This window comes from Patella vulgata, chromosome 8 (genome assembly GCF_932274485.2).
Source record: "Patella vulgata chromosome 8, xgPatVulg1.2, whole genome shotgun sequence".
NCBI classification, from domain to species: domain Eukaryota; kingdom Metazoa; phylum Mollusca; class Gastropoda; family Patellidae; genus Patella; species Patella vulgata.
This window is the reverse complement of record NC_065886.2, coordinates 23,522,876-23,537,763: the sequence shown is the minus strand read 5'-3', so window position 1 is coordinate 23,537,763 and position 14,888 is coordinate 23,522,876. Positions and strand designations below refer to the sequence as shown.

At 32.7% G+C, this 14,888-nt stretch overlaps 1 protein-coding gene across 2 annotated transcripts in view; it reads left to right on the top strand.

Moving 5' to 3' along the window:
• Positions 1 to 4,101: 4,101 nt before the first annotated feature.
• The window catches only part of LOC126830304 (transient receptor potential-gamma protein), a 101,899-nt gene continuing 91,112 nt past the window's right edge, over positions 4,102 to 14,888 (top strand). The window contains exon 1 of one of the 2 annotated variants that reach the window (XM_056102698.1): positions 4,102 to 4,739. The gene's annotated coding sequence lies outside the window, so the exon portion shown is untranslated. The remainder of the gene's footprint in view (positions 4,740 to 14,888) is intronic. The other variant, XM_050560675.2, reaches the window with a different exon arrangement.

Here is a 14,888-nt window from a genome sequence, read left to right as displayed (position 1 = left end):
TATCAACCTAATTAAAGCTAGACGTTGTTTTTTTGTATATATCAATCTTATTAAAACTAGATGTTGTTTTTTTTTTGTGTATATCAATCTTATTAAAACTAGATTTTGGTTTTTGTGTAAATCGATCTAATTAAAACTAGATGTTATTTGTTGTGTATCCTAAGTTGTATTATTATGGTCCGGGCAAAATTTTCCTCATAGCACACTGTATGGCTTATGCCCGTCTTCATTATCCCAGGTTAGGAGCAGAACAGTAGGACGTTAAACTCCATTTCATTTCATTTCATGTATTATTATGAATAATGAAACCTAGTTTTAATTTTTGTGTAGACATATTGATCTAATTAAAACACCCTTGCACATTCTACGTCCGATGATAAAGATCTCAAACTTTAATGAATGCAGCAGGACTTGGCTTCAACCATTGATTCAGGAATTCTTAATATATGGGGGTGGCTGACTAGCCTTAAATATATAAATAAATAAAACCAGCTAATATTTAAACAATAAACTACATGAATTATTGCTCCAGATAGATTGGGGTTAATTGTTTTACGCACATTTAGAAACAGATAACAAGAAAATAACATTAGCCTGGTTTGTTTTGTTGGACAAAATTTGACATTTACATGCATGTGGTTATTTCCTTTGAGCAGGAAACATCCCTGTGAAGTGTGAATTCTAATCAACCGTCACTGCGTGTTTGTGTATAACGAATGAAGATTTGATTCATTACCACAAATTCACAACATAGGTTGTAAGAACGCAGCAGGCAGTGAAAGTTAATGGCTGTGCAAATCTTTATAACAAGCAATAATTGTCATCCTTTGAATAATTATAGCACATGTAAAGGTTTATTAAAGGAGTCAAAGTGAAAAGGGGTTTAACAAAAGCTACTTTACTGCACCAATTAACAGGCTAATGAAGACAGGCATAATGAGGGGAATTTTGTCCACTAAAACCTGATCTTATATTTATTTCTGACTGTCAGGGGATCTAGAACATACTTTCAATGATATACATGAGACCTTTTGTTTGTCCCATCTGAAGGACAAGGCACTCAGTCCTGCACCACTGACTAGGGGAAAATCAGGAATTTTCTTTGCCAAATTCTTGGATTGAATAAGTGATCTCCTGGTTGGTAAGCTAGCTAGCTCCATATTCACAAAGCTACAATGTATTCACATGAAACAGGTAGAGGACATCAGATTCCATGGCGCTACAGTTCAATTTCTGAATTTGGAAAGCTGTGATTACCTGACATTAAATATCTTGAAACTACAAAAATATATAGATATATTTGGAAAGTTGAAATTTGTCATGAATGCAACTAATCTAAAGTTACTAACAAAGGAAAGTTCACTTATAAGATATTTTTGCCTATCACTTGGGAAAAATATTAAGGATAAGATTATTTGTTACCAGGAGGGGCTAGTAGTCTAACAAGTGCTCTGTAAATCATAATGTCTGATACAAGTCAAATGGCATGGTTTCAATCGCAGGTTTGTACATGACAAGGTGTAGGCTGGCAAGCCTAACTTTGTAGGTTTTCTCCAGGTCCTTCTGTTTCCATCCACAGAATAATTGAAATAACATGTACCACATAGAAATCTCGAATTGACTTTGTGTGCAGCTCCACTCTCTCTCACTCTCCAAATAAATATCTTTGGAGATACATCAACATAAATGAAAACTTTATTCTGGGTGCTCTAAAATTTACTATTGCCACCATTATAGGACACACATTCAAAAATGGATGGATGGACAAGCGCCACAGTGTTACCATGCTCTGTGTGAATAATGTATATGCTAAAATATCAGTTGTTAAAACTCAGTAGTTGACAGATTATAAATTATCAATTTGTTTAATTTATGGTGGGCTTATTGCAAAATTTGAATCTATTACTTCAGATAAATATAATTTTAAGGGGTGGAATAGATGCACATGCTAAACTATCAATGGTGAAAACTTAGTGGTTGACAGGTTGTAATAATTAAACCACTATACACAACAAAGTCTTGTCACGTTTGTTGCTCAGCTATCATTTTTCTTTTGGATTGTTTAATTTATGGTGGGCATATTGCAAAATATGAATCTATTACTTCATATAATAATAAATTTATGGAGTGGGACAGATGGCCTAATTTGGCTGGAATGAATCAAATTTGAAAATATTGTTTGATTTTTGTATAATCCTCTGCTTCTACCTGGGGTTTACAGGTCTGATGTCTTAACTCCCACATATGGATAACATGAGCATAACAATAAAAAAAAACGCAGGAGAATCCAGGAAATTTTATATTAATTACATAACATGGTTTTTATTTATCATATACTATAAATTTACTTATTCATAATCACAGACAATGGTTTAATCCCGCAGAGACCAATCTGTTTGAATAGCAATTAGTAATTGAATTAGACCTTAATGTCACATTAATTAGTTTTAATCATTGCCATAATGTTTGTTCAGTAATTTAGATCACCTCCAAGAAAATTAGTATGTCTGATTCTTCATTATTTTTAATTATATAGTGTTCATTATTAATTAGTATTCATTCTTAATTAGGTTTTTGTTTTTGTGTTCCATCATTTATTTAAATTCTATATTAATATGAATACAGGCCACTTTATGTTTGGGCGCCACTTATTCAATTAAAGAAGGTGTAGGTGATCTTAAAAAAACAAATGCCAATTATTTATATCCAACACAATGTAGTTTTCTAGCCGATGCCAAATTGTATATAAAATATCAAAACTATTATAACACGATAGCCATTCTAATTACATGTACTTTTTATTTGAACACCCCCAATTCTTTTTTATACGCCCACATTGAAATGCGGTCTTATATTGTCGTCGCCCCGTTCGTCTGTCTGTGCTGCATCCACAATTGCTTGTGGATGCTCTAGAGGCTAAAGTTGATATCCGATTGACCTTAAATTTATACACAGTTTTTAAAGTCATGAGACGAAGAAGCCTATTAATTTTCACCAATTTCTGATAATTACTGCCAGAGTTATGGCCCTTGATCTCTGAAAAATCTTGTGGATGCTCTAGATGCTAAAGTTAATATCCGATTGACTTTAACTTTATAAACAGTGTTTAAGGTCATCAGACGAAGAATCCTATGGATTTTCAATGATTTCCGATAATTACTGCCATAGTTATGGCCCGTGATCACTTTGAAAAATCTTGTGGACGCTGTCAAAGCTAAACTTGATATGCAAGTGACTTTAAATTTATACGCATTTACGCCTATATATATATAATTGTTTCGATTGACTTTAGATTGATACAAAAAGTTAAAGGTCTTGAGACGAACTAAGTGTATTGATTTTCAATGATTTTTGATAACTTGAACAGCTAAATCCATGATATTAAATGTTTTGTATACTAAATGTTATAATGGGCCAGACAAATTCTAATGATTTTCTGATAATTACTTAATGAGTTGTTACTCTTAATCAGATTTTAGTATATTATGAATATTTCATTACCGACAAAAGGAAAAATATGTGACAACTCTAGTTGACTGCCCGGACAATTTAGCTGCTGTGGGCGTATGTTTTTCGTTGTCTGGCAACCTATCTTTCTTCCCTTTAAAAACAAAATTAAAGTCACAGATGGCCATATGTATTTTGCTTACACTATCTAATTTGTCACTGCTAAATCATTCTAAAATATATTCAAATTCATTATTTAACATTTAATTATTAAAGGCATCAAAATTAAATATCAACGATAGATAATATCCTGACCTGGATTAAAAGGTGGCACTGGCAGGTTTTGAGCATATCTTATGCTGAATATTGAATTATTCAATTATTCTATCTTTGTAAATACAGAATTTAGCCATTCTTGGACTAATATTTATTTTAGGGATTCAATTTTTCACAATATTGTAGCTTGCATGGGATTAATATCCCCTCAAATGACAATCAGATACTTTAAGTGTAAATGCTTAAATGTATCAGTCACTGATTGTCTAAATTCAGTATTTTTGACCCAAATGCTGTGTAAAACTTAACTGATTTATTGTACTTTCACCATCTGTTGTCCCTAACATATTCTAAGTAACCCTTTCACTAACTCATTAAAAACATGGTTTGAGCTAAACCAAAGTCTAGTCAATTCAACATGCTAAATATTTAATTAACACTAAATAGAAATCACACATCGTGTAATGGGGGGAAGTGATTGATTTTTGTAACCTTTTCATTCGCTAAACTGTAAGTAACTTAGCCATGTTAGCAATGAAATTAACTATTTTAGATCCCCTAGGCTATAGATATTAGCTCATGTATGCCAAACATCTTAATTAAACTATTCACAATTAAGGGAACTTGAGTAATCAGAGGAAACTATGAAAGCCCCCCCCTCTAGTTATATCCATTCAGTGGTGATGAAAGACAGTTTATTAGCAATTGGAAGCATGTTACATGTGTATCTATATGGAGAGGAAATTAACAATAGCCATTGAGGAATGAAAGTAGCTCGTGTTATCGGCTGGAGTGGAACGATGATGCTTCTCCCTTTCATAGAAAATTATAGTATATAGCGAGCATTGGTTGAAGCAGAAGTTGAAACGATTCTATCTTTTAATATCAGACTCCCTTCTTCCATGTAATCATAGGAGGAAGTTGGCATCAGTTCTGATTTCAGTGTTAAATTGGATTTATTCATGCAGTCACTATTACCGTGATGTGGATTATCAGGTTTTACATATAAAAGCGTGGTAAGGATTTTAGATTACCTTTTACATGCATGAAGGAATTTTTCATCATTAATTTTCTTCCTGTAAAGCTTTTAATTATTAATCATTTATATTTTTTGAATTTCATATCCTAAGTACATTAAAGTCAGTTTGTTCATATTTTATCACTAAAGCTGAAGTTAAAAACAATATTCAATAAATTTGATTTTTAATTTTGTATTTTGTAATGTTTTATAATTCTGTATTTTGTAATGTTTTTTAATTTTGTAAGCTTGTAATTATTAATCTTAAATGTTTGTTTAATCTTATATCTGGGGTCTATACATATGTACATCAAAGTCAGTTTGTTCATATTACCCTGTAAAACTGAAGTTAAAAACAATTTTCAATAACTTTAACATTTAATTTTGCATTTTGCAATTAAAAAAATTGATAGGGATATTTCTTATATTGTGCTCTCAAGATTTATCAGTAGTAGGATGTCCCTCAATAAAAAAAAAGTCTCCAAATATATTGATAAGCCACCGTATCTATATTGCAAGCTGCACCTTACATGTTTATAGTTTTCCCGTGTTGTCATTACTACATGTCCAATCTTTGCATGCAGTTAAAACATATTATGGCCATCTATAAATATATTACAAATCTCCACATTTCTCAAATACAACGTTTGAAAACTCTAATTCTTGAATTGGTTGGGTACCAAAATATAGTTTATTTACAGTATGGTACATTAAAGAGAGGTACCAGAGCTGAACTTTTAAAATTGCTAAATTAATATGCATATTCTGAAATTTGGTATGATTAATAATGACAACACATTATTTTGGATTACATAGACTTATTGTTGCAAATTCAACTTTTATTAAAGGTCATTTCTGGTTGTTTGGGCCCCTCTTCCTAGGCTTCAATTAAACAATATTTATACTGAAATTAGTTTTTCGGTTTATTTATTTGGGGATCTTAAATTGTTCATATTTTCATAATGAATTTTATTATTTCTTACAAATGTCTTATATAATGTTAGTAGTTAAAACCATAAATACAATTAAAACCAGTACAATTTGTATATGTTTGTTGTCAAATGATTATAATTATAATAGATTTTGACTTTACTCTGAACATCTGATTATCCAGATAATTGAAACTCGTTAAAATTATGAATCTACATAAAACAGTTCTTTTGAACTATGCGTCCCACTGTGAAGTAAATATTTTTGAATTTTTTTGCTGTTTAAATTAGAATACCTATGAAATTTGAGGAGAATCAGAACGTATTTCTTTATATTTTATTTATGAACACATGCCATTTGGGTACCCATCATCCAGGGCCAAGGATGAAATAGATCATCAAAAGAATATAATTTTCTTGAAATACTTAGTCCTGTTCTGGGCAATTAAGTGTCCATTTACTATATCACAATCCTATCCATGATTTGATAGCTTCCATTTGTTGATATGATATGAAATGAAATGGATTTAACATCCTACTACTCAACACCAAACAGATCAATGGAAATGACTATACACTATGCAGATATACTATGAGTGAAATTTTGCACAGTGTTTTCACCTACTCTTAACATCAAATTGCAACTAACAAAGTTTCTAGTTTATATCAACAACAATGGCATTTTTAAAACTTATAGGAAATAAACATTTTGATACAGATCAACTGATTTGCAATTTAATATTTAGAACTGTGAATATGTTGAAATTCATTAATACAAACCACCAAAGTCAAGATCACCATGACTTTCAATCTGATTGAACTTTAGTGTGCACTTGATTCCCACAATTTAGATTATTTCTGATGTGCCCTTTGATTAACCATGCCAATAGATAACAAGACATTGTAAAGGCACTTGTTAGATTCTGCTATACGCTGTTTAAATTAACCAAATCAGTGTTTGTTTGACTGAAATGGAGTGCAGATAAATGTATGACTTTCCGCTTAATTTGAAATATGGCTGAGTATTTCAGAAGTTAACTACTGAATTACATGCATCATTTGTAAATATCTACTTGATAATAGTTTTGTTATGAAGGAAGAAAGATAATGTGTAATTTCTATTTAAAGTGGTTTTTGCAGTTATTACAGCTTTTGATGTCTGCGGGGTCCAGAAGTGGTGTTGCGGAAAAGAATTAAACTGTTTGGCTTTATATTCTATTGGTATTTTTATTTTAGGAAGGCCAGGAAATGATGTATTTTTCCATAGTATTTATGTAATTCTCAGCTGCTTGCTTATCATACAGCCCCAAAAATGTTAATTATTAGCCTATAGTATACTCTTTTAGTTTATTATATCTTTTACTTTTTATTATTATTACTGAGTATGTCATCATTTTACCTGAGAAATGTCATGGTTATGGGCACTTTTTTTGTAGCTGAAAGTAAAGTGTTCTAAGTCAAGCCATGGTGATATCCACAAGCTGAACTTATATGTATCAATACCCACTTCTAATCAGGACACATTTAAAAATCAGTTGGACTATATATTAATAATGACAAAAAATAAAAAATGATTAACGTAACTTTTAAATCTTTAATAATAAATCCCTTAAAGATACATTATGGGAGATTCGATAACGAGTTGGCAGTTCTCACTATAATAGTTAAAAACTAGATAATGTAAAGGTAATTTGCTGAAAATTTCATTCAAATTGATCCACTATTAACCCAGAACTAAGCGACTGAAATTTCCCCTAGCCTCGGTCATCATTACTAAAGTCAGTACAATAAACAGCATAGTCTCGATTATCCATTTAATCGTTGAATCGAGAAGGAAAGTTATGCAGTAAATCGGCTCACAATCCACAAAAGATCGCAGGCTAGCGCTGCCATCTAGAGTTGATTATGGCCTGGATAGGCTAATTAATGTCTAATTAATAATTTAGATAACATTTCAGGCCTAAAGAAAGACCTGCAATAGACAGATTTAGCTCTTGCATAATGTACGTTTAAAAGCCTTCTTGGGCATGTAATAATTGCGACTTGAAGATGCTATTGAATTTTTGGGGCTGAATATTTATTAATACTAAATAATATTTTATTAGATGTTGTAACATACATGGCATATTAATGGATTTTTACATGAAAATGGGTTGAATTTCGAGATTATAATGTGAATTGTTGTTTGTTTTGAAATCAGGGCACTAAAATAGACAGGAAGCCATTCAAATTGGAATTTTCTTTCTAGTATATGGTTTTGTGTGGATATAACTGAATTTTCTGACAGTTTTATATATTGTACAAATTACGTTGTTATTGAGTTTTCAGATCAATGAACTATGTTTAAATAGAGATTTCACAAAGATTCTTTGGACACCATTACTATACAAAAGTACAATTTATATTTATTATCTATGTCAACTCCGCAAATGAGAAGTGGTATCAGGTGTTTTAACCCTTGAAATGAATTAGATATTTATCATGACTTTGTGAAAGACAGCAGCTGATTTCCAACTTCAAAGGCATCTTTTATATTTTTAGGTCACAATCATTTCTTTCTAGCCTTCCCCCTTCATTAGCCCACAATGGTGCCGAAAAGTAAGATGTTAAAATCCATTTCATTCATATCCATTTTGTCTAGGGCATACCACTTTGCACGTGGGAATAAGACCTTTAAAAGCCCGTTAAAAATCCATTAGTGACCTGTTTCCTTACCCTCTGATTACTTATAGTTGAACATAAAGATCGGAACATTCAGACACTGACAGATACTATATTCACGTTTTTTAGGCATAACTGAAGCTTGACCCATCTACAAACTCGTAAACTGTAAACCATTTTCTTTGAAACTTCTATGATCAATGATATTAAAAACCAAGGTAATCCTACCAGAAATTAGCCTGAAAATGTTTCTCTGGGGAGATGGGAAATGTTCGCTACAACCTGAAATTTAAGCTACCCTAGCTTTCAGTGCTGGCACTAAAGAAGGGATAACAAATTAACATAAATGTGTCAAGTCAGTTTAATGGAATATTGCCCCAGGGATAATTATACCTCCTATCATATTGCTTATGAAGATGAGCCTATAATCAACTTCTGCCTTTAAGGATTCAGCCATGGTGGTTGTAGTTTCATTATAGCGGAGATTAAATATTAAAAGTGCAATGCGGTGTTGCTGACAAGGAAAGTGTGTATATAATCTTTTGGTTCGAGTAGAACATATTAAAGAAGAGTAGGCAGGTATGAAGCTGTGGTGGAAAAAACTTTCTCTTAGGTCTTGCACAAGAAATACAAATTAAATATGTTAAGTCTCCAAACAACAAGAATATTTTGTGTTGACAAGAGTTTATATCCTATTCCTTCCCAGTTCACATTTCCTTTGACAGATCTAGATGATTATGGATGGAAGCATTCCTGACCAAGGATGATTCTCCATCCCTGGCATCTCAGATAATATAACTTGAGATTAAACTTGGCATCACATAACCTCTTGTATCAGTCTTGTCTTGTTGAGTCGTTGATAATCCCTCCACCCATCTTACTCCATTAAAAGTTTCTGTTGATAATAAACCTCTCTTGATTTGTTTCATCAAAGGAGGTTAATCAGCAGTGTTTTGCAACTAGAGGACTGAAGAGGGAGAGAGAAAGAGAAGAGACAAGTACTTCAACTTGATTTTATGAAACTCAAAATAATAAAAAGAGTGGCAGGAAAAATTCCTAGCGGTGAGGTTAACCCTTTGGAAGGATGCATGGGGGATTTTACTGGGAGAGTATTTCCAGGTGGAACATTATATTTTCCATGTCATGTTTTGAACAATGTTTGCTATGACAGTTACATATCTTTATAAATTACAAGTTACCTCTTTAAGCAAGGGTTGCTACTTGTGTAATCAATAACTATATTTGGTTAGGAAATTCAATACTTATCCTGTTATTATTAAACCATTATATTACATGGCAGTATTTTATGTGATTTTAATGTTGGTGTGCTGTTTTATTTGGTTTTTTAAGTTTCACCGAAATTGCTGCTCATATTTAATGGTGATGTCTAAACTGTAAATCCTGAATGACATTTTCATTGTTAGATTTACGGCTTACCAGGAAATGCAACCCATATTTAAGGAGTGTTTTATTCCCTTTGAGGAAATAAGTTATAGGTTTTTTTTTAAAGTGAAATGACATAGAATGTTTTGATAACCATGTTGGCTGACTGGTTAGTGTCTAATGTCTGCTCACAGTATAAGTAGTAAGTAAGTAAATTGTATTGCATAAAAACATCCACACTGATCCTCAGTGAATATTCGCTAGGCCGCGACAATCACTGATAGGATGACATCGATGTGACTTAATGAGCCACACTATTTTCCTCTAACAAATTAAATTCTAAAACATTTTGTTTATGTATTAGAAAAATAATTAAAGACGTTTGAAGTATTTGTAGGTAAAAATTATTTCCTATTTTAGTGTAAATGGGTATTAAAATGAGTAAAAGGCGCTATTCTGCTCAAATCAGTAAAGTCTTATGTAAACAATGCACATGCCATTGAGCCAATGATTGAAGCTGCGTGATATGTTGTCATGTGTTGAAGGCAGTCATCTTTTACAGAGATATTAGAAGACTTTCGTAATACTCTGTGAAACAGATTGAAAAACCGCCACGGGGAGCAGCATACAATTTCATAAATGACATTTTTTAATACAGTACAACAAATATACATGTAACAATCAAACGAACATGTACATAAAACTAGTTATAAGTGTTAATAAGTGATACAATTGTTGTGTCTGACTGATTGGTTGTTGTCTCTGCTTGCACTGTAGTGATATCACAGACACATACACAATGAAATAAAGTAGTCCCAATGTGAAAACCCATCCCATCAGACCTGAAAACTGATCTGCCATTTTCTGCACGTCATTATTATTTTAAAAACCTCTACCCTTCAGACAGCAATATGTTCAAAAAACCTCTACCCTTTAGACTGTAATTAATACCCCAACCAAGCACCAAAATACATGTATGAACTATTCTTGTCAAAGACAGCTGTGTACTTTCAGTTCCAATTGAAAAATATATGGAAAGTAATTTAAGACTATTATTAAGATAAAATTGAAGCTGTACTATATAGATTGACAATATTGAGCTGCTGTACTGATTAATCACGCAAATAACTGTCAGCAACTTTTATATTTATTTCTGTGCTGTCACCGTGAAATAAACCCACTGTAAATGTAACAATCAAATTTTAAAAATTTTCTGCTTTTGTCTAAAACAATCTCTTTGAATTCATGGTGGCTGTTTCATTGTCAGGGTAGCACCTATATATGGTGCTGACAGTGTGCCAAGCCCTTCTGATGGTCTGAAAAACCAAGGTCTGTCATGTACATATACAGTTGAAATTCTTATGATTCAAGTACTAAGTAGGCAGAAACACTACTGTCCAGGCATAATTCTATTCCCTAGCATTGCACATTTCAACATAGAAAAGATATCAATATGTATTGTGTTGACCTGATGATGTTCCTGTCCTTTGTCTACAACAATCTCTTTTGAAACAATGGCAGCTGGTTTATTATGTTAAAAAAGATTAAAATCCCTCCATGATATAAATCTGTGATCTACCTACAGTCTTATTCATCACTTATAGTACATATATATTCCAGATTGATGAAGATATGTTGTCTTAATCAACAGGAGTTTGTTATTGATTTTATAAAATTGTATGAAATATTTATTTAAAGCCAAAACAAATATTTTTATTTCATTATAAATGGTTTCTCTAAGAATAATGGTTAGAATAAATAAATCAGTTGTTTATTATATCTGCGCATAGGTTTGATTGCTTTGATTGGATATCCCAAGACGCGCTAATTTTTCAAAGCTCAAATTAGTAAAAACTGTTATGCATTCAGTAATCAAACAGGAACTCCTCAATGAATTATTGAGTCTTGCGTGTGATTTTGACCTGACGGACACGATCGATCTTGACAGAATTACCAATCGGTGGTCAAACTTGACTAAGCGCGGACACTTGATGAAAATATGATGACATGGTCATATCTTTGCTAATTTATGTGTATTCACCACAGCAATATATTGAAAATACAGGTCCATGTCGATGTAATTATCACTTTCATAAGTTGTCACAGATTCACAGTTCTTTGTTAGGTCTAGCAAAATTCTTAATAAAAAACATGAATTCCCATGTGTAGTACTCAATTTTACTCATGTTATAAGTGTTTTCTGATTGTCAGAACTCTGCAAAATCCAGGAAATGGCATTTCAGTGACTCTAGATTCAAAAATTTCTCCAGAGGACCATGCACACCCCCCTAGAAAGCTCTCACCCGTGGTGCTCAGCTTGTGGCTGCATCAGTCGATCTCATTTTTGCTAACACCCCCCCCCCCTCCAAAAAATAAAATTGATATGTACGCCCCTGGTGAAAAGTGAAATGAAATGGTGTTTATCAACAAACTGTATGAAATATTTATTTATGGCCAAGACAAATATTTTTCTTTCATTTCTAAATGGTTTCTTTTGGAATGAAAGTGAAATGAAATGGGGTTTAACAAAACTCTACTGTCTTCTTAGATTTTTGGCTCAAGATATATGTAGGAAAATGTTGTGTGGATTCGCTCTTCTGCCGATGATTGGCGTGGGCAATGAAATCTTAACATTCAACTATCCTGCACCCAATCATGGAAATGAAATAAAAGGGAGTTTAATGCCCTGATTTTCTGCAACAAATGAGCTAATAAAGATGACCAAATGCTATGCATTGTCTTATGAGGGAAATTTTGCTGTGTCTCCGCCAACTCTTTGCTGAATTGCAACTACTAAAAGCCCTCCATTCTGCAACTCTTGACAACGGCCTACACCGAGCCAGCTCCTTATACTCTCTGAAAAGTGAATTAAAGTTGCGTTTATTTTTTTTTTGTAAATACTTTTCAGTGCCTTGCCATTGCCAATTCATTTTTTATTTAATTTTAAAGGGCATTTTTTACAAAATATATAATCTAATGAAAAATAAAGTGTTCACTGTTTCAGACTTTATTACAAATAATATAGCTCAAGATGTACTTGTTTGAATGTTATAGTTCATGCCAATTGATCAAGATTATCTTTTCATTACTATAAACGCTTGTAATTTAGTTTGAATTTTTTGTTTGGTTTTCTACTGATCGTCAGTTACATTTTTCACACAATGTCTAATTTTTCACCACAGATTAATCCATGCTAAAATCTATACTCAAACTGATTAACAAATATTTAATTAGGAAAACAAAACTAAAACATCAACAGTAGATAAACGGGCTTGGATTTCATCTGATTGGATGAAAAATAAGCAGAAACGCCATAATCCAGTGTATGCCCGTCTTCATTAGCCCAGGGGATGGGTGACTCAATTTTTAATGTGTGTGTGTTGCATCATAAGGTCTGTCATTGAGTAAAGTGGCATGTTTTCGATTTCCCGGGTTGTACTTGACAAGGATTAGGGTCGCTGTCCAGCCTCAAGAGTTTTCTCCGGATCCTCTGGTTTCCTTCCACTGCTAAACACCCCTACACAGAAACAAATTAATGAAATAAAATTGAACCATATGTTAATCCTGAAATGACCTAGTTTGTGTTGAATGAACATTAAACCCCATTTCTCTCCTTCTCTCGTCATTAGCCCAGATAGGAGGTTAAAGTAAATCACATGTGATTTCATTTTATCTATACTTTAAGGACAAGCAGTTATCATTCTAGTTAAACCTTAATTTCAAAATGACCCTGAACTTACAAATAATCCTTCTTCAAAACCAAGTTTTAACATATGGTGTTATTGATATGACTTATGTGATTGCTATAATAAGATCTAAAGATGTCACAAATATTCAATAGCATATATCGTCATGGACAATCATTAAACTATCACAGACCATATATCAAATGATAGCTTGTCAACCTACCAGCTTTACCCAGGTTAAAAGATCAAATCGGTGATTTATAAGGAATAATTTTTCCATTTATCTGGGAAACATTGGCATCCTGATAGACCAAACTTATATCCTATTAAAAGAATGACTGGATGAGTCAATCTGGTTAGCGCTCTCATAGAATCAAATAAATGGAATCTTATTGGCATTTCCTATTACTGGGGTGTTCTGAGACAAATATGAGATTTCATTTGATTGAGGAAATTTGTCCAGGACAGTGATCTCCTTTGTTACTCATATTCCTCAGGAACATGTGCAATCGACTGGTTTCATCACATCTTATTGCTAAGAGCTATAGCCAATACATCTTACATTGGTGAGAGTTATGGCCAATACATGGAACATTGGTAATAGTTATGGCCAATACATGATACATTGATAATAGTTATGGCCAATACTTGGAAAATTGAAAGGTAAGGGTTATGGCCTACACTTTGCACGTTGGTAAGGGTTATGGCAAATATGTGTTATATTGGTAAGAGTTATGGCCAATAAATGGAACATTGGTAAGTGTTATGGCCAATACATGTTACAATAGTAAGAGTTATGACCAATACATGGAACATTAGTAAGAATTATGGTCAATACATGGAACATTTATAAGAGTTCTGACTGATACATGAAACATTTGTAAGAGTTATGGCCAATACATGGAACATTGGTAAGAGTTAATGACCTGCACTAGGAACATTAGTAAGAGTTACTGACCAAACTGGAGAGAGAATTGGGTTTTAAAACTCATCAGCAGTTTACCAAGTTTATTTTGAGACTAACACATGATTATTAATATGTACTATACGGTTAAGTGAACAAAACGAGGTGGAAGAATTTTGCTCAGGCAGCTGCATTTCTGTTCACTCTACTGAGAATTGCAGAAGGTTTCTCTTAATCAAGGTGGATGCGCACATATGTGAAACCCTATTGTTATTTGTTCAACTCTTCAAATTGACGAGCCACACCCAACCTCTGGGACTCTTTTATCTTATCTTAGGAGTTTTTCCTAAATATGTGCTTTGGGGAGGTGGAAGCTCTCCTCAACCCCCAAACCTAATATACCTATATTATAGTCTTACCTTTTCAGTCATTGCACCTGAATAGGAATCTAGCTTGAAACATGATAATTTTTCTCAGTCACTGCAGGGAAGCTAGCGACAACAAAGGATTATTGGTTATAAGCTGGTTTGATTTCAGAGAGATATTTAAAGTAAAACAAAAAAATAAATATCAAATCATGATCT